A 21,495-nucleotide genomic window follows, 5' to 3' on the forward strand; every position below is an offset into this window, starting at 1 on the left:
GGGGACAATGCGCACTCCACTACTGTGCCTAATGATACCTTTTGAATTTCTTCTTCTACGATTCAGCTCATAATGCAGTCAGGAGATCTTTTAGGGTTCTGATTTTTATCACTCAATAAGCTGACTCTTGGTCCCCAAACTCTGTCATGCAACAAATTAATGATATAACATTGAAGAGATAGAATTAATTTTTAAAACATACTAACTGCTACTAAACATACATACTAATTTCACTGGGAAATTGTAACAATCGCATTATCAATATCTGCCCACCCAGCCTTTTTTACACGGTTATTTTCTGGACCATATGTCCAAAAGAGTATGAGATGTTACAAATGCATAAAAGCCCCTGACCACAAACAAGGAGTTGCTATTCTTACAGGAGCGGCAGAGACTTAAGAAAAAAGAAGAGCAGAAACAGCAAGAATTTTAAGTGCTGCAAACAGAACACCTGACACCAGTGTGAACCGTGAACTACTCAGACTCGAAATAATGACGGCGGTTCTCTTCTTCAAGCATGGTTTCGTGAAATGAACATATGGTAACATCTTGTGTAACAGCCCACAGAGTCCATTTTTGCAATCAGATCTTACTTAATTCAATACACCGTGTGAATTCAAAACGTGGGCATATGTCAGCTTCGAAAACTCTCCCACAGTTAACCTGGATGGGGTGAGGAGGCAAGGGAGGTCTTCTGAGCAAATGAAATCATTCCTAACTCAGGCAGCAAGCGTTCGTTATGTGCATGGTAAATTCTGATTTGTCTTCTCTAATGAGTAAGATTAATTTGGTACCTTATTTTTACCCGCATTAAGACTCCCCCTCTGAGGATTCAGTCTTCCCTTCTCACTGGTTTTTCACCTCTTTCAACCCACTCCCTTCCAAAGCAGCCGCCTGTTTCTAAATGAGTCCACACAGCTCTCTTCCGCTGCGTCCTTATTTCCGGTAAGTGGAAACACACACCGGGTAAGTTCTCTTCAAGGTGCGACTGAAGAGGAGGAAGGCCCACACCCACAAACGTTTGCTAATTTAAGTGGAAATTTTACTTTCATTTCTCTTGTAAGTGGATTCCATCCCACCTACCACACTTTAGAAGCATGCTGTATGCAATGTCCTTAAATAGAAAATTCAAAGTAATCATTTCTTTTACTACTGGCAAGTACCACCAACTGTATATGGAACATTTCCATTTTATACAGATGAAAGTCAAAGTTCACAGATGCTAAATTCAGTGTAATTTCTCAGAAGCACCAAGATAAAATTAATCACAAAATATCCCAGAAATCGGGCTTCCCAGCTGTCGCAGCAATAAAGAACTCATCCACCAACGCAGGAGATGGAAGAAACACAGGTTCAACCCCTGGGTTGCAAAGATCCCTTGGAGTAGGAAATGGCAAGCCACTCCAGTATTCTTGCCTGGAGAATCCCATGGACAGAGGAGCCTGGTGGGCTACAGTCCACTGCGCCAGAAAGGGTCAGACACGACTGAGCACCTGGGCACACACACACATCCCAGAAATCACGAATGATCACGCAACAGGCCACAGTGGTGTCCGAGCCCTCTGGACAGTCAGGGCAAAGGCATGCCTCCTCACCCCCCAGGCCACACTAAACGGAGTCTGCCCGCAGAAAGAGCAAGAGTGTGGCCTCACGTGACCCACAGCACACACGTCAGATAAGAAACCCTACCGCGTTCCGACAGGATCCAGCCGCACTCTCCCAGGAGGGCTGGCTCCCCCACCCCCTACATCCCTCACCCTCAGCCCCCTCACCCCCAGCCCAGCAAGCCCTCTTCTTCCCGCACTCTACTGGGCTCAGAAACTCCAGACCTGAGGCCTATGCTGTAACCAAACTCTGATACCAACACTCTATGAGACAGGCCTAGGAAGGAGCCAAGAGACAAGACCAGTGCTTTCAAAGAAGAAAGAGGGGGAACGCAGGAGAAAATGGGCATGAGAAAGGTTATTTCCTCACGCTCTGAAGTCAGTCTTCCCTTCCCTATCTGCGTTTAAGCCAACACTTCTTCTCACTGGTGATGGCCTGGTTGTTTTTCCACCCAGAGGCTTCCCCTACCCCTCCACAGGTGGATGGTGGGTCAGCATTCCTGCAAACAGTCTGCACACTCTGTTTTTAAAACCAGTCCTCTTTTCTCAATATTTTAAAACAGCCACATGATTTTCTCCAGTCCCTGGAAAAGGATACACTAAATATAAAACTTAGGGCTTTCAACCCACGCAAATCTACCGAAGCCAAGTGCTAGGAGCCCAGGTCCGACTTCCTCTCTGTTCTGTTCTCACAGCCTAGATTCTTTCAATAAATTTCCATCTTTACAACTAAATAATACACTCTTTGAAGAGGCAAGCTCCAACCTGTTTTATATTATCTAAGGCCAAAATCTGAAAGTGAGCGAGGCTTACTTATTTCACCCCCAGTTCTAAAAACCCACAGGTACCACACTGCCGTCCCTCTCACAGACACCGAGCTCGTGGGAAGGGCCGTCCCAGGCACACAGGCGGCGGCCACGAGCACCAAGGACACCCAGCCCAGACCGCAGGGCAGACCAGCCGCTCACGCAGCGGTTCAGCAAACGTTGAAACACATGGGACCGAAACTCAAAGAAGCCTCTCAAGTTGCAAAAACATGGTGCCAAAGAGATGAAGCTAAAGAGCAATAACTGCAGGATGTCCATGGAAGAAGGGAGGGCTAACGCGGGGAGAGCGGTGGGTGCTGTCTGGGCAGGCACCCTGTGCCGGTCCCCCAGGCAGCCCACGGAGGGCGGGCACCTCCCGGACAGCGGGTCTTAACAAGGCCACCCTCCACGGGGACAGTCCCCGCCTCCCAGAGGAGCACAAAGCCAATCACATCTCCCCACAGGACCTCCAACAGGGAAACGGCACAGAGTCACAGCCTGGCAAAGGCACCGAGCACACACGCAGGGCACGGCTGCACGAGACCTTCAACACAGCCACAGACCCTCTAAGCAACAGGCAGCGGCGAAAAGCAAGCCCAAGAGTCTGTGTCAGGGTGACCTGACACACCCCAGGGTCTGAATCTCTCCTTTGCCATGCCAGGAAATGGACACCCAGAGGGTCACTTGCCCACGGTCAGGAATCCAGTCAAAAGCCAACTGGGAAACAAACCCCACGCCTCCTGCACACCCGTCATATACGGCCAGAAAAGCTTCTCCTCTTTACAAAAGTCCCTGGAGACAGGCAACACACACACACACACACACACACACACACACACACACACACACACACACACACACCCCACACACACCACACACACACACACACACACACACACCATTATTTATGCTGTCTCCAAAATAAGACACACATAAATAAAAACATAATTCCCACATAACACACTTTCCCTGCCAACCATGTCAGCCATTAGAAATTACGTATCTGTGCACGTGTTACTAGCTACCGCTTCTGCTTTTGGCAGTTTTTCAAAGTTACAGAGTATTGGGAGAAGGCACGTGTGGAGCAGCCCTGGCTTCTGGCTATTTCTCCTGCCGGGGAGAGGTGTGTCCTCCCCAGGACCTGCATGTGACCCGAGGCAGGCCCAGCAGAGCCCTCTGTGGGACCACAAGCACTGGGAGGGAACTCTCGGGATGTGAAGCTTTACCTGGCACAGCCAGCGGCCAAGCTCCCCACCAGACTTTCTGCGGGAGAGCCTGAAAAAGTCCAACAGGAGTGAAGCGTATGGAGAGACAGACAGTCCCACACCTAGAGTAAGGCGTGCAGGTTAGGCAGTGCTAATGAGGAGTGAAGGGGACAATTTCTATCCCTGTGGTTCTCTTCTGAATTACCTAATCCTGTTACAACAGACGTGACTTCTGTAATGAGAAGTGCAGGGAGAACCTCCGTCATGAAGTAAGGGCAGGGCTGACTCTTGATGGGGCTGGCCTCTCCTTCCTGATTGCCTAAGACCGCCTCTGATTGGCTGGAACCCGGGATATCTCAAGGGGTAAAAAACGAAACTTTCCGCATAATGTTGGCTGCAGGACCCGGCGACAGCTTCTTTGCTGGGTGTGGCACCCATTCAGACATAAATTTTAATGTTAACACTAGCTAACTGCAGATCTTTTTCCACAGAGCTATTGGTAATAGTATGTTAACTAATGATCACCTGGAAATTCAACTATAAAACCTGAGGGTAATTAGAAGTATGCAACCAACCTCCTTTCTGACTGCTCTCCCCAGAGCACCCTTCAGAGCAGGGAGCCAACTGACTCTGCAAAGGTCAGACTTTGCATTCCTAAACCTCAGTTCCTCTTCCTCAATGACTTCCCCACCTTTTCACACCAAATCTTACCTTTAGACTTGCATCAAATCTGGTTTTCTCCTACACAAGGAAGGGATGCTTTTCCTTCAAATTTTGAATTTTTTACTTACCATCATGCCTCTCTCCCAGCTCATTCCTGAGGTTACTCTGCCCTTCTCCAGCCTTAGGCAAACCACCTAACCTCACGTCTCATAGAAGGAGTCCCGTTCAACACACAGCAACGGAGACAAACAGAGGAAATCCCTAAATTCCACCAATACGTCTACTCAGGCAGCAACATCATGCTGGCAGCTTTAATTAATGTAGTTTGCCAACAACTGGCATAGTATTTGGGAATTACATCCACAGGAAACTACTTCAGGTCTTACTCTGGCATGAAACGCTAAAGAGACAACAAATGTCCAAGGGGAAAAATACAGGTAATGCCGCAGTCACGTAGTTTTCTTTTTTTAAGACCAAAGAAAGCACAGTATCTCAGAAGTATTACACAATGGTTAAGGCAACAGACAAAGCCACGAAAACCTACTCAATCCTTCAGTCCTGTAAAGTCTAACCACCAAGTACCAGAGGGGGCTAAGGGGAAACCCGGAGCCCAGAGCCCTGCAGGGGCCTCGGGGATTTCCTCTGATTTCTCTAAACCACCAAAGGCAACTAGACGCAGGGCCTCAGGCAAACCCAGGGCAGAAAGGGGCCCGTGGGAAGTGAGAGTGACAGGACGGGGGAGGAGGCAGCGTGGTGGGGCAGTAGGGAACACGTTGCAGAGAAAGGGGAAGCCGCTTACCACGGGCTGGGACTTCAACCTACGTGCAGGGCCTCAACTGGGACTCGAACCCAGTCAAAACCCACAGTACCTGGTTTCAGGACCTAAGGTAGCCATCACAGAAAGAATTCAGGGAGAGACAACTTGATGTCCCATCACAGAAAGAATTCAGGGAGAGACAAAGCGATAGGTAAGAAGCAAATCTATTCAGAGTCAGAGAGAAGGGCACTCGACAGACAGTGTGAGCCATCGAAGAAGGCGAGTGCAGCAGCTGCGGAACGTGGCAGTGGTTACTGTCCACAGGCTGGCTGAGTTCATATGCCAATGAGTGGGAAGGTTCCAGAAAAGAGAGTTCCAGAAAAACATCTATTTTTGCTTTATTGACTATGCCAAAGCCTTTGATTGTGTGGATCACAATAAACTGTGAAGAATTCTGAAAGAGATGGGAATACCAGACCACCTGACCTGCCTCTTGAGAAACCTGTATGCAGGTCAGGAAGCAACAGTTAGAACTGGACATGGAACAACAGACTGGTTCCAAATAGGAAAAGGAGTACGTCAAGGCTGTATATTGTCACTCTGCTTATTTAACTTATATGCAGAGTACATCATGAGAAACGCTGGACTGCAAGAAGCACAAGCTGGAATCAAGATTACCAGGAGAAATATCAATAACTTCAGATATGCAGATGACACCACTTTTATGGCAGAAAGCAAATAAGAACCAAAGAGCCCGTTGATGAAACAGAAAGAGGAGAGTGAAAAAGTTGGCTTAAAGCTCAACATTCAGAAAACGAAGATCATGGCATCTGATCCCATCACTTTATGGCAAATAGATGGGGAAACAGTGGAAACAGTGCCTGACTTTATTTTGGGGGGCTCCAAAATCACTACAGATGGTGACTGCAGCCATGAAATTAAAAGATGCTTACTCCTTGGAAGAAAAGTTATGACCAACCTAGATAGCGTATTAAAAAGCAGAGACATTATTACTGTCAACAAAGGTCTGTCTAGCCAAGGCTATGGTTTTTTCAGTAGTCATGTATGGATGTGAGAGTTGGACTATAAAGAAAGCTGAGCACCAAAGAATTGATGCTTTTGAACTGTGGTGTTGGAGAAGACTCTTGAGAGTCCCTTGGACTGCAAGGAGATCCAACCAGTTCATCCTAAAGGAGATCAGTCCTGAATATTCAATGGAAGGACTGATGCCGAAGATGAAACTCCAATACTTTGGCCACTTGATGCAAAGAGCTGACTCATTTGAAAAGACCCTGATGCTGGGAAAGATTGAAGCCAGGAGGAGAAGGGAACAACAGAGGATGAGATGGTTGGATGGCATCACCGACTCAACGGACACGGGTCTGGGTGAGCTCTGGGAGTTGGTGATGGACAGGGAGGCCTGGCGTGCTGAGGTTCATGGGGTCACAAAGAGCAACTGAACTGAACTAATGAGTGGGAGGACTATTCCAACTATTTTAGGGAAGGGGGCGGAGATTTCTGGGATCTGGCGACCGCCCACTCCGTGGTCTTTTAACAGTGCCTTGGAACTGCCATGGCACCTCTGGGTGGGTCATTTCACCTGCTGATTGAGGATCAAGGTCTAGTCTTGCCTGCCACCTTGGTTCCATTTGATTCTAACTGGTTTACGCTGTGTCTGGGCTATGCCATTCTTTCAAAAGTTGTGCCCTGCCCCTTCTCTCCCGTTACAAAGGGTGGAGGAACAGAAGTGGGCGTGCTGTTAGCCAGGAAACCTGGGACCAACCACCTGGGCAGGCTCTCCTATCACTGAAAAAACATCTGTTAAAGGCACTCAGAGAGGGGCCGAGGGTACAAAAATTTTAAAGTAACAGAAGGATCTTGCTGTGAAAGACCTTCATTGAGTGGGTGGAGACAAGCCAGATACTGATACTCGGGCAGGTGGAAGGCAGAATGTTTCAGCAGGAGTCAGGGGCTGGGGGAGGCCACCCCCAAGCCCCAGGGAGGAGCAGCGCACCCACCTCGATTCCATCATGCCGGGCCCCTTCCTCGCCCTGGGGTCCCGCACAAGGCCTCCCTCCCAGCCCGCCCCCGCCTCCGAGGCCTCCTAAGACTCACACACAGTGAAAGCCAGCGCATCTCTTTACTACAAACTCAGGAACTTCGAAAGTTGAAATTAAAGGGCACAAAACAGGAACTCAAAAGCCACAAGCTGAAGCTTCAAAGGTGAGAATGTCCCGTTTCAGACAAGGCGGTTGAGGGTTCCCACTCCTCGGCTCCACGCTCTCCCCGCCGCCGACACACGCTCGATTCCCCCATCCTCACGACTGGAGAGCCCCCCTGTCCCCTCGCGGCCCCCCATCGGACAGGGAGCAGGGCCCAGGGACGTGCATGAGGTGATCAGTGCCCTGCTCTAAGACACAGCCTCAGTGGAAGCACACACACCGAGTCAGGCTAGGTAGGACAGTTACGGTGTTGTTGAAAAACCAAAAGAAACCTGCGTTTCTTCTGTAATAAAAGTAAGAAAGAACAAAAGGAGACCAAGAGCAAAACAAAGCACACAGGCTTCAGCGCGAGTGACCCTGAGGAGCGAAGCCAGGCCCGAAAGGATAAACACCGCCCACTCCACGAAACTCGTGGCAGTTGGCGTGGCCACACTCATCGCGATGCACAGCACAGGGGTGGTGTCAGGGCTGGGGTCGGGGAATGGGGAGCTAGTGTGTAGAAAGCAGAGCTGCAGGTCTGCAAGAAGCAGAGAGTCCCGTGGATGGGTGGTGGCGGCTGCTCCACAGTGGGAACGGACTTAATGCCACTGAATGATCACAATGGCAAACTCTGTATTACACATTAAATATACTGGGTCACTACTAAGTAAGTTTTGAAAAGGAACAAGCTTCAGGAATTTATTGTCCACCTGAATTTAATGTATTTTTCGAGTCATGCACAATGCTTCTAGCAGTTATCAAGGAGAGTACCTAATTCCTAACCAGAATGTCAAGGGTGGACGTGTGCACTGAGCAAGACCTGCCTGAAAGGCCAGGACCCAGACTCTTCCCTGAAGCAGCAGCCAGCCCCTTCCCCGCAAGGGGCACCGGCACCATCACCCTCAACACGGCCGCCGCCACCATCTGCTGAATCCCCAGTACACAGGAGCCTGATCCACGTTCTCTCCACACCCAAAATCAGCGAGAAGAGCGGGCACGGCCCCCAGACTACGCAAACAGAAACGAGGCCTGAGACGACACAGCCAAGAGAGCCTGCAGCCTGCGTACTGCCCACCTGGGCCCAGCTGCTTCCCAGCGTGGACCCCCATCACCCTGTCACCCCCGAGTCACATACCCAGAACTGGCTTCCCAGGGTGGACTGCAAGGATCTCCACCCCCTCCTCCCACTGAAACCGCTCTACACCTGCAGGAAGCCGTGGACGTGCTGGATCCAGAGACTTCAAGAGAAAAAGCAGAAGCCACAACCACACCCAGAAGGTTCCGCAGGGCTTCCCATTAACTAACTCCAGAGCAAAGGGAAGGGAGAAGTCTGCGCGGGGTTGAGCCCTTCTCCGGCTCCCACCAGTGCTCCTTCCACCTGCCCTCAGCTCCCATCAGAGAACACTCAACTCCAGGAGCCTGAGGCCTCCAAGGTCTCCTGCTGTAAATGTGAGAACTAATTAAAGGCTAGTTGTCTATTTTTAAAATGGGTGAAAACTAACATTCCACCTTTAGGGTTCATTTTACGATTAGGAAAAAAAAAAAAAACCTCCCTCCCAAAGCTTAAGTAAAATCAGCACCTAGAAAGACGGACCACGGATGATACCCAAGAGACCACCGCCCCCCCGCCCCGAGTCAGCCCAGAGAGGAGGAAGCTGATCCGGCTGTCCAGCAAAGGGGGCGCCCCTTCCTGGCCTGACAAGAGCCCCTGGGCCGGCGCTGCTGCCTGCCTCATCCATGGGACCTACACGCACCGGGCTTTACCCCACCGGTTCTGTTTTTATATGAACAGTGTAAACTCCCCGTGGTCAAGGGCTGTCAAACTTCCCTATTCACCCACAGCATCGACTCTTGTTTCCTACACAGAAGAGACACTTGGCAGTGCCGGTTCTTCAAAAGGCCCTGTATGAAAGGACAGTGTGATAGGAACCAACGGGCTGCCTTCCTGGAGACTCAGGGAGTATCTGTCTCTAAGCCTGATGAGCCGCTCGGCTCTGATGGGGACCAACAAGGATGCACCCCCACCAGCAAAGAGGGCCCTTCTCCCTGCATCCCTGCTGCTAAACTGGCCAGACCATACACGCATGCATTCAGGTATCGGATTTTTTTTGAGATTCAGCTCAGTCGTGTCCGACTCTTTGCAACCCACGGACTGCAGCACGCCAGGCCTCCCTGTCCATCACCAGCTCCCGGAGCTGGCTCAAACTCAAGTCCATCGAGTCAGTGATGCCATCCAACCATCTCATCTTCTGTCGTCCCCTTCTCCTCCAAGCTTTAATCTTTCTCAACATCAGGGTCTTTTCCAGTGAGGGAGTTCTTCACATCAGGTGGCCAAAGTATTGGAGTTTCAACTTCAACATCAGTCCTTCCAAAGAATGTTCAGGACTGATTTCCTTTAGGACTGACTGGTTTGATTTTTTTTTTTTGAGATTATTTATTTTTGGCTGCGCTGAGTCTTTCTCCAGTTGTGGTCACGGGCCTCTCCCGTTGTGGAGCACGGGCTCTAGGGCTGGAGGGCTCAGAAGGTGTGGTACATGGGCTCCGTGGCTCCTTGGCTTGTGGCATCCCCCTGGAGCAGCGATGGAACCAGCAGGTGAACACTCAAACACTGGACCGCCAGGAAGTCCACATATCTGCTTTAAAATTACATTTGCCTGTCGTTTCCCTCCTATGCACACCCAAGAATTAAAGTTTCAAATTTCTCATTTTCCACACTGTAAATGTGTTCACTAGTAGGTAGAGATGGCCAATTTAAAGTGTCTACTCCTGCCTGTATCCCAGCTTTTCTCCTTCTATGGTGTTAACGTCACCTGAAGTTTAAGTAAAACTTCAAATTTCTGTGGCATGAGTAAGTGATTGGATTTGGGCACAAAGTCTTCAGCTTCAAAAATCTGTATACGGGGCTACCAACAGTAATCTTCTATCGCAGCTTCTGTCACTCAGCAGCTTTCACTGAGAGCTCAGCCCCAAGCAAGCAAATCAGACAATATTTATACAAGACATCCAAACAAGTGTTGATGGAATCCCAGAGAACTTTCTCTACCAAATCTCTAAGCAAAGAGCAGCAGCACTATACACCTCTCCCCCATCTCTCCAGCTGGCCAGCACACCCAGGAGGCCCCCTGCAGCTGCTGGCTCACACCACCCATGTAACAGGCTCCTCACACACACAGCCAGGCCGCCCCACCCGCCCCCGCCACAGGAGGGCTAGGAGACAAGCTCTGCATGTGAAGACTACGCGCTGATCACAGGGCACGTACGTGGTTGGTGATCAAGAGTTGAAAACATAGGAAATAAACCACTGGCTCAAGTCTCTCAAAGTCCGTAAGGCCCTAACAAGTAGGATGTCCAGGACAGTCCCTGTCCTGACGGGGGCAGAGACGGAAGAGGAGGCCCCGCTGGCAAACAGCTAAAGGACAGCACGTGTGTCACAGCAGAAAGCTGAAAACTAGGTCTGATCCATCTTCAGGGGTGATGGGGAGACCTCGGACAGAGCCTGGGCACCAAGTTAGGACATCGGGGTTTACAGTAAATGTGCTTAACTCATGCTTAGTCGTTCAATCGTATCCAACTCTTTGCAGCCCCAGGGACTGTAGCCCACCAGGTTTCTCTGTCCATGGGGATTCTCCAGGCAAGAATACTGGAGTGGGTTGCCATGACCTCCTCCAGGGATCTTCCTGACCCAGGGATCAAACCCAGGTCTTCCACATTGCAGGTGGACGCCTTACCGACTGGGCCCACAGTAAACACATACTAACATATACCAAAGCCTGTCATTCTCTTCTGAAACTTCACACATGATTTAATCAGTGGGAAATTTCTCAGTACCTTACCAAATTCTCCCTTTGCATACTAGAGCCATACCAGAGTCTCACCGGTCTTTCCCCTTTCCCTGAAACAGCACACACACACACACACACACACACACACACACACGCACACACGCACACACATGCACACACGCGCGCACGCGCGCGCACACACACACAGACCTCTCCACGGTGAGTTAATGCTGAGACAAAAACTCAGTTATTCACGGTGCTTTCAGCTTTTCTATTCCATTGATAGTTTCCCAGCTAATTATGCCTGCTTCTTATTTTCAGAGACCTTGACATTGGGCTCAGTCCCTTCTGATTCTGTTTTCTCTTTGGGTCTGCTCTGGGGTATCCTGCCTCGGCCCTGGCTGACACAGCTTTCTCTTAGGCCAAAAGCACCACCTTCTGAAATGCTCAGCAGCACCCAGCAGTGCTCACCGAAGAAGAAGCTGCTCAGGAGACGAGGAGGCATGCTTGCGGTAAGGGCTCGGTCCGACAACCACAGTGCAGACACGGCGAGGACAGCTGGCAAGCAGCCAAAAGCCCCTGTTGACCTGCCTCCGTCCAGACCCGGACCTGGTGGGGGTCAAATTACCGCCCTCCGTGTGCGCCCCATTCTCCGCCCAGGTCTCGGCGCTCACTGTTTGTTGGGTTCTTCTCACTCGGTTGGAAACCCACACACAGTAAGTTTAGGGAAATATGGAAAACTAGCGATAAATCACCCTGAAACGCCACCACTCAAGTTGGGCAAATTTCCAAGATAAAAACAGGGTTCCAAAAGACTCCTACTCCATGCAAAAGGCAAAAGAGGTGACTCACAGAGTGAGTTTAAAAAGAGGCTAGAAGGGCAGTGAGTAATGCGACCCGGTTATCACAGGAAATCAGCAATGGGCCGAAACAGATTTTCAGCTTCTGGCTAACAGAGTCTGGGGACCCACGACTGCATAAATACACACACTGTACACACAGCCATCTCAACTGCCGGAAACCTTCTGAGTGCTCCTTTCACTGCCACCACGAACCTACCAGGAACCAAGCCTCAGACAAACAAAAGGTTCCTTACCTAAATGCTAAAAAAGCTAAGGAGCGCTACACTTCATGGCTTCAATTCAATTCAGCTCTGTGTTGAACACCAAATGGGTCTCAGGCAAGGGCAGACCTGTTTTCATGGGGCCTGAAACTTACTGCCTGGGTGGTGGGAAGGGTGTTGTTTAATGGGAAAAAATACACAATGTATTTTACTTTTGAAAATTTAATAAAAAGCATAACCATGTGAACACATTCCTAGGCTCCTCCCACGGTCTTGGAAAGGACTCATGGAATGGAGAATGAGTGTGTGTTTATGCAGGTGGGGGAAGGGGCAGGAAAGACTTCTAGACGAGGGCGTGTCCAGGGAGAAATCGACCTGCCGGAGACACAGGAGACCTCCAGGCTCAGGAAACGAGCCCAATGGTGGGAATCAAACAAACTTCAACTACTCTCATTAACAGATGAATGCAAATGAGAGGTATATAATACCAACTAGGGCCTCTTAGATTAAAATTAATGCACTTCCATGGTGGCTCAGTTGGGAAAGAATCCACCTGCAATGTAGGAGACCCGCTTGGATCGCTGGGTCTCCTGGACCCTCAGGAGAAGGAAATGGCAACCCACTCCAGGATTCTTGCCTGGAAAATCCCAGAGAAGCCTAGCGGGCTACAGTCCGTGGCGTCTCAAGAGTCGGACACAACTTAGCAACTAAACCACAACCACAGATTGAAATTACAAAGATTAAGAAAATCTTGGCGGGCCTTCCCTGGTGGTACCGTGGCTAAGACTCCACAGATGCAAAGGGCCCGAGTTCAATCCTTGGTCATGGAACTAGATCCCACATGCCGCAATTAAAGAGTTCATACACTGCAACTAAAAAACCCATGTGACATGACTAAGATCTATGGAGCCACATAAATAAATACGCATTTTAAAAAAAGAAAGGATTGTTCAAAGACGCAGATGCAGTGTGGCAGATACAGTGTGGTTGAGTTTTTTTTTTCCCCCTCTTAAATAAACCTCTTATACAAAGTGTTAGATTTTAAATTTTGGAACATTCATTCAATGTACTACAAAGCAGCCATTAGAAGCAATATTAAGCTTAAAAATCAAGCTACATTAACTCAAAAGATGTCTGTACCCTACGTTCACGGCAGCATTATTCAATAGCCAAAAGCTGAAACAGCCTAAGTGTCCACCAATGAACGCATAAAGTCACGGTGCATATAAACCATGGAATATTACTCAGCCATAAAAAATGAGGAAATCCTGCCATTGGCAACAGCATGGACGGACCCTGAGGGCATCGTGCTAAGTGAAATAAGCCAGAGAAAGGCAAATACCGCAGCATCTCATTGTACGCGGAATCTTAAACAAAAAAAACAACTCATAGGAAAAAAGATCAGACACGTGGTTACCAGGAGGGGCTTAGGGAAGGGGACCTGAAGGAAGGTGGTCAAAAGGCACAAGCCTCCCGGGATGTCCCTAGCGGTCCGGGCGTCAGGAACCCACCTTCCAATTAGGGAGCTAAGACCTCACCTGCCACAGGGCAACTACTAAGCCCAACTACCGTGCCACAACCAGAAAGAAGCCTGCGAGCCACAATGACGATCCCACACGCGACAACTAAGACCCAACACAGCCAAATAAATAAAACCTTTTTAAAGAGGTACAAGCTTCCAGTTATGAGACATATAAGTACTCTGCGTATATGTACACATATGTATATATGTGATGTAACACTGTTAACACTGACATATGATACACAGGAAAGCCGTTAGGAGAATAAACCCTGAGTTCTCATCCCAAGGAAAAGCATTTTTTTTTTCATTTTTTGCTTTTTCTCTTTACTGCATGTAAATGAGATGGTGGATGATAACTGAATTTACTGTGGTAAGCATTTCACAGTAAGTCAAATCGCTACGTTGCACATCTTAAACTTACACAGTGATATCTCAATAAAACTAGCAAAAGGGGGAAAAGTCAGGTTACAAAATTACGTGTCAAATAATCCCATCAAAAATATATAATAAAAATAGTACAACAACAACAAAAAAAAACACAAAAAAGTGCTTTGTTAATAGAAAAGTGTTCTGGCAGGATACATTAAAACATTAAAATACACAATTCAACAACAAAGACACGAAGAATCCAATTAAAACATGGGCGTAGGATTTGAACAGGCATTTCTCCAAAGAATATAAACAAATGGCCAATAAGGGCATGAAAAGATGCTCAATATGACTAGTCTTTAGTGAAATACAAATCCCAACCACAAGACGCCACTTCACAGCCACTAGCACAGCTATAATCAAAAAGTCAGCTCATAAGTGCTGGTGAAGATGTAGAGAAATCAGAACCCTTGTTCACTACTGGAAGGAATGTAAAAGGAGGCAGACGCTTCGGAAAACAGCTTAGCAGCTCCTCAAAATGTTACACATAGAGTTACCATAGGAACTAGCAAATCCACTCTTATATACTTAACAGAATTAAAAACATATGTCCACACAAAAACCTGTACACCAATGTTCACAGCAGCATTATTCATGAGTCAAGAGCTTGAAATATCCGAATGTACGTCAACTGATGAATGAACAGACAGAAGACGGTACCTCCACATGAAGGCACATTGTTTGGTAACACAGAGGAGAGCAGCCCTGACAGACGCCACAGCCTGGGAAAGCTTGCGAACATCACGCTAAACGAAGGGGCTGCTCACAAGGCTGACCGGACAGGACACGATTCCATTCATGTGAAATACTCAGAACCCAGGTCTGCAGAGACAGAGGGCAGACTAGGGAGCAGTCGTCAGGGGCTGGAGCGGAGGGACCAGAAGTGACGGGAAACGGGCGTGACGCTTCTCTTCAGGGCAATGAGCATGCTCTAAAATTAGACAGCGGGGCTAGCTGCACAACTGCTATAGACTAACAGCCCCTGAACTGCACACCTTACCAGGGTGCATTTACAAGGCACCGCGTGAGCTACAGCTCAGCACAGCTGCTTTTTTTTTTTTTTTTGCTATTTAACTTTTTTATTTATTAATACAGCTACTTTTTAAAAATGTTTCTTTAAATTTGTTTTTTATTGAAGTATAACTGAACTATGTGTTAACTACTGCTGTACAGCAAAGTGACTCAGTTACACACATACACACATTTACATATATATATATATTCTTTTTCATATCCTTTCCCATTCTGGCTTAGCACAGAAAATTGAATATAGTTCCCTGTGCTATATAGTAGGACCTTGTTATTTATCTATATCTATATATGCCACTTAGTATCTGCTAATCCCAACTCCCAACCCTCTCCCACCCATTTCCACTTATAATTGATTTTCAATGTTGTGTTAGTTTCTGGTGTAGAGCAAAGTGATTCAGTACATATATATTATATATATATATATATTCAGATATCTCTCTATATATATATATAGTTGCTATTTTTAAAAATACAGTATGTATTTCCATATTTATGTGGCTTTAATTTTCTTTATATTCCATAATATTTTCTAAGAAAAAATTAACACCAGCTGGGCAAGCTTGAGTTAGTACTAACTTTAACTTTGGTTTCCAATTACTAAATGAGGATAGCAGCAGTACCCATTTATTTTAACAGCATCTAACTTATAGCTTTTTCAAAGCAGTAAATGAGATTTAAAATGTAACGGGGTTGCTTCCCAGGTGGCACAGTTGTAAAGAATCTGCCTGCCAATGCAGGAGACACAGGTTCAATTCCTGGGTCGCGAAGATCTCCTGGAGAAGGAAATGGCAACCCACTCCAGTATTCTTGCCTGGAGAATCCCATGGACAGAAGAGCCTGGACAGCTACAGTCCATGGGGTCACAAAGAGTTGGACACAACTGAGCGACTGAGAACAGGCATGCGCCCACAAACCCATCATGAAGCAAGCACTTAAAAATCAGCTACTGGCTCAACAGACATGGGTTTGGGTGGACTCCAGCAGCCTGTGATGGACAAGGAGGCCTTGCGTGCTGCAGTCCATGGGGTCGCAAAGAGTCGGACACAACTGAGTGACTGAACTGAACTGAACTGAATGAAGTGAAAGTCACTCAGCCGCGTCCAGCTCTTCGTGACCCCATGGACTATACAGTCTGTGGAATTCTCCAGGCCAAAATACTGGAGTGGGTAGCCTTTCCGGTCTCCAGGGGCTCTTCCCAACCCAGGGATTGAACCCAGGTCTCCCGCATTGCAGGCGGATTTTTACCAGCTGAACCACCAGGGAAGCCCAGCTATTATTATAATCTTTAAAGTTAAAAATGATTTCCATTTTGAAAACAGAAACATGGCCTCCCACTGTTGCCAAGATTGCCGGGAGAAATATCAATAACCTCAGACACGCAGATGACACCACCCTTATAGCAGAAAGTGAAGAGCTAAAGAGCCTCTTGATGAAAGTGAAAGAGGAGAGTGAAGAAGTTGGCTTAAAGCTCAACATTCAGAAAACTAAGATCATGGCATCTGGTCCCATCACCTCATGGCAAATAGAGGGAGAAATAGTGGAAACAGTGAGAGACTTCATTTTTGGGGGCTCCAAGATCACTGCAGATGGTGACTCCAGCCATGAAACTAAAAGACGGTTGCTCCTTGGAAGAAAGGCTATGACCAACCTAGACAGCATATTAAAAAGCAAACACATTACTTTACCAACAAAGGTCCATCTAGTCAAAGCTATGGAGAAGGCAATGGCACCCCACTCCAGTAGTCTTGCCTGGAAAATCCCATGGATGGAGGAGCCTGGTGGGCTGCAGTCCATGGGGTCGCTAAGTCGGACACGACTGAGTGACTTCACTTTCACTTTTCACTTTCATGCACTGGAGAAGGAAATGGCAACCCACTCCAGTGTTCTTGCCTGGAGAATCCCATGGACAGAGGAGCCTGGTGGGCTGCCATCTATGGGGCTGCACAGAGTCGGACACGACTGAAGCCAACTTAGCAGCAGCAGCAGCAGCAGTCAAAGCTATGGTTTTTCCAGTAGTCATGTGCGGATTTGAGAGCTGGACTATAAAAAAAGCCGAGCGCCGAAGAATTGATGCTTTAAAACTGTGATGTTGGAGAAGACTCTTGAGAGGCCCTTGGACTGCAAGGAGATCCAACCAGTCAATCCTACAGGAAATCAGTCCTGAATATTCATTGAATATTCACTGATGCTAAAGCTGAAACTCCAGGACTCTGGCCACCTGATGCGAAGAACCAACTCAATGGAAAAGACCCTGATTCTGGGAAAGATTGAAAGCAAGAGAAGCGGATGACGGGATGAGACGGTTGGATGGCATCACCGACTGGATGGATGTGAGTCTGAGTAGGCTCCAGGAGTTGGTGATGGACAGGGAGGCCTGGCGTGCTGCGGTCCACGTGTGTGGACACGACTGAGCGACTGAACCGAACTGACACCACTACGCATTGCTGACTCGTTTCTCAGCATGTAAGAAGTAGGGATCACGATAGCTGAGACAAATGCCAAGAGCAAAGTAAGCAAGGTCCAAGAGTAACAGGGCACTTTCTCGACGACCGCCTCCAGCTCAGTGCACTGGGAGCAGAGCTCGCACTCTCAGCACGCTCTGGGAAAGGTATCAGCAGCCCCCTTTTAAAAGAAGGAAATCGAAGCGTGCACGGATTTATTTGACCAAGGTTGCCCAGGGCAAGGGGCTAAACCGGGATTCAAACCTAGGTTTACGCTTCCAAAGCTTATACTTGGCCATATCCAAGGGGCAACTGATACCTGAAAAAAAAAAAAAAAAAGAGCTCAAAGGAATCCATTTAAAGTCCACAAAAGTGAGAGAGAGAGGAAAAAAAAAAAAAAGAAACAGACTTATCTGGGACTTTAACCTTCAAAGCAAGAAGCTATAAAAATAAACGTTTCATATTTAATAAATTCTGTTATAATCCTAACCATGCCCTAAATCTCAGTAGAAACAAAGTCAGAAGTTGAGAATCTTTAGTATAATTCCTGACGAATACTAGCATGATATGACAGAAGTAATTTTTGCTAAAACGTTTAAGGGCTATATTAATTTTCATTAAACATTAAATATTATTTTCACTAAACATAATTTTAATTAAATATTAAGGGCATGCCTTTATGCTCTGACATTTAAACGACCCTCTTCTGAAGCATCAAACATATCATCTATGTCAATTTTCTCTTCTTCAGTTGTGAGCTCAGACACTGGCTACCAATCAGAAGAGAACTTGATGGAACAGAAGCTGGTATTAAGCAGGAAGGCATATTTGAATGGAGACCAACTTTACAAGTGTTACATTTATTATTAAATATTTTATATTATGACAGCTTCCGCAATACTATGCAAACTCAGTACTGAAAGTCAGAGAATAAGCAAGAAAACGGGCTTCCCTGATGGTTTAGACGGTAAAGCGTCCGTCTGCAATGCGCAAGACCCGGATTCAATCCCTGGATCGGGAAGATCCCCTGGAGAAGGAAACGGCAGCCCACTCCAGCACTCTTGCTTGGAGAGTCCCATGGACACAGGAGCCTGGTGGGCTGCAGTCCATGGGGTCACAAGAGTCGGACACGACTGAGCGACTTCACACGGTCCCAGTCAAGCATACCTATGCTGTGTTCCCAATACCGGATCTGCTCACATAATGGAACCAAATGCGTTCTCTCCTTTTCCAATCTTCAATTTACTTTTTTATTAAGTATATTTTGATTATAGTATCTTTCCAAATTGTCAAACAATTCAAAAAAGATAGAGATCCAATCCTACCTCCTCAAGACCTAGAACCAAAAGAATTAGCGTCTGGCAGTCAAATCTCACAGTCCTCTCTAATGAGCACACAAACGTGCTCAGGTAATGGCGTCAGGAAAAGGCAGACACCAATTCCCCCTCACATCACCGCGACACTGAATATCTGCACCCACAAACAGCTTGCAGCAGGAGGTCCCAGAGCACCCTGACTTTCTCCAGGGCCACATCTGCTGCTTCAGGCATTCCCAATCTGTCTAGACTCCTTGATAATGAGAACCAGCAGATAAAAATGAAAATCAGCCAAAGATAAAGGCATACCTGAGCGTGACAAGCTGGTGAGGTAAAACCCCAGTAATATCTGCTGATACATGCAAAGCACCTGCATATCTAAACTGGAAGACATTCTCTGAACAGGAGGGCAGATGACAGGGGGATATCAGGAATGTTATCGGCAAAGGCTCAGAGAAGACTAGGCCTGGAAAAGTTGAGCGATCTTTAAAAACAAAGAAGAGTGAGCATTTTTGAACACCATATTAATAGTTGGCAGCTGTCCTTTTTTGTTAAAATACTCCTGACACACTTTAAAAATACAGAGCTGTGTCATCTTTCCAGGTATTTTACCTAAAGAAAAAATAAGAAAATAAATGACGTCTTCCTCCTCATCCTTGCCCCTGTGATGGGCCTTCACATTTTTGTTTGCATAATCCCAAAAAGGATTTGGAAAAGCTGTGTACTCCACACGTTTTGAAGTTAACATTTAAAACCTCACACTGTCATTCTAAGTGGTTGCAGAGAAGATAACGTCTTACTTATTGTGAATATTGTTTTAAATGAAACTATTATATCACTTTTAAATATATCTCTTCCAGTCTAAATTCTATCGTCTTCTACCAAGATATATCTAAAAAGTAAACGAATCAACTAAGAGTTGGCAACTGTACATAATTTTCCTTTCTCCTTGAGTTCATCTTCCCAGTCCACTCTCCCCAGACTAGACTGAATCTCAATACACTTTTATGCATTAAAGTCCCTCACACCTCAAACACCTGTAAATAATTTGAGATTTACATATCTAACCATAAAAATCCGTCTTAAAAGTTTCTTCTAAACTGAGGTAAATACCGTTAGTATTGTAAGGACAAAATTGACCAAAGAAATATCACAAATTACTCTAAGTAAAATGTTATTGGAAATGTACATCTGAATGACATGGATGGTACTCCCCCTCCCGTGAGCTTATTCCGTGTAGGAGATTATTACTTATTACTGGAATAAGACAAGATGCCGCATGCAATTTAAGATTGTGTTTAGTTCTTACAAATGCACGCACTGAGAAGAGGAGCGCACATCAACAGGCAAATGGAAACAGAAAAAGATTTTTCCTGCAAAGAAAAATACTGCGCCTCCATGGCAGTGATATTCGAGTTTTCTCAGCTGAGCACTCAGTGAGCCTCCTTTCAATTTTACTGAAAGTAAATGGGGAACTTATTTGCAGAGGACCTTTCACCCAGTGCTTAGAGTCATTCACTTTCAGCAGTCACACCAGCTGTGTGATCGTCCCTTTGCTGGGCATCAGATGGTGAGAGCTAGGTGAGAGGCAATAATTTTGTAAGAAGCAGGCCACCTGGGCCACAGGCACGTTCTCAGGCAGGCTGATTTTAAGGCTCGTCACACTCATGACTGAAGAATCTGAAACGGATTCCCTTTAAACGACAGGTGCCAGTACATCCAGGGGAAAAGGCTTCACCAGGCGTGTATCCTCCTGGCTCTGAAGGCCGCAGCTCTAAGCAGCACAGGGTAGAGATTAAGAAAAAATTACCCCAAGTCTGATTCTAATCTGGGCTGTTTCATACACTCATTCTTCGATAAAGGAGAGTCAGGTATCTAAATTACAATGTAAGGCTGAGTGTTTTCACACCCTCTCACATCATCAGACATGCCGTCAACTTTAAATGAAAAAGTAGACTTCTACAAAATAAACATGTGGTGCCTTTCCCGACAGATCATATTCCACTGAGCAAGAGGAGAACAAAGGCACCATAAAGGCAGCCGCCGGTCTGTTACAAAAGCAATCTTGGGGCAGCAGTTTCGACTCTGGCTGCCCACATCCTGATTCAGTTACTTTACCAAGTGGCCAGGAGCATCATTAGCTTTTTTTTTTTTTTTTTTTTGACTCCCCAGGTGATTCTAAAGTGCAGTCGGGATTGAGAACCACTACACGAATTAATACCTAAATATCAAAATTTCTTTATTATGGAAGTGTGATGTATATTCTTGATTTATAGATTAACCCAAAAATTAACTTGTAGATTAATCCAAACAGTCATACATCATAAATTTTAATTTTATGATGTATTACTAATCATTTTAAAAGCATGATAGAGTTCTATACAAAGTTTTTAAGTTATTTAAAAGAGGCCATTTAGAGTAAACATTAAATCAAATGTTTAATTCAAGGAAACCTATAGGAGACATCTTTAATCAGTGTGTGCTGGGAATGTATTCAGTGAATAATATTATCTTCAATATAGAGGTGAGAAGAAAGTATTAAATGAGAAAACATTTACAAAACTTAGCGCATCATTTGATGCACAGGGGAAACTCAGTAACTGTGCTTTACAAGTTCTGAATCTAGGATTCAAATGGGAGGCACATCCATATAATTTTCTAACTATACAATTCC

The 21,495-nt window shown here is 46.5% G+C and overlaps 1 protein-coding gene across 14 annotated transcripts in view; it reads right to left on the minus strand.

Moving 5' to 3' along the window:
* TMEM131L (transmembrane 131 like) overlaps positions 1–21,495 on the minus strand; it is a 173,390-nt gene that overhangs the window by 107,572 nt on the left and 44,323 nt on the right. The window contains exon 1 of one of the 14 annotated variants that reach the window (XM_060400927.1): positions 8,372–14,365. The exons of the other annotated variants lie outside the window; for them this stretch is intronic. The gene's annotated coding sequence lies outside the window, so the exon portion shown is untranslated. Of the gene's footprint in view, positions 1–8,371; positions 14,366–21,495 lie in introns of those variants that run through there. 14 annotated transcript variants of the gene reach the window in all.

This window comes from Ovis aries, chromosome 17 (genome assembly GCF_016772045.2).
Source record: "Ovis aries strain OAR_USU_Benz2616 breed Rambouillet chromosome 17, ARS-UI_Ramb_v3.0, whole genome shotgun sequence".
NCBI classification, from domain to species: Eukaryota; Metazoa; Chordata; class Mammalia; order Artiodactyla; family Bovidae; genus Ovis; species Ovis aries.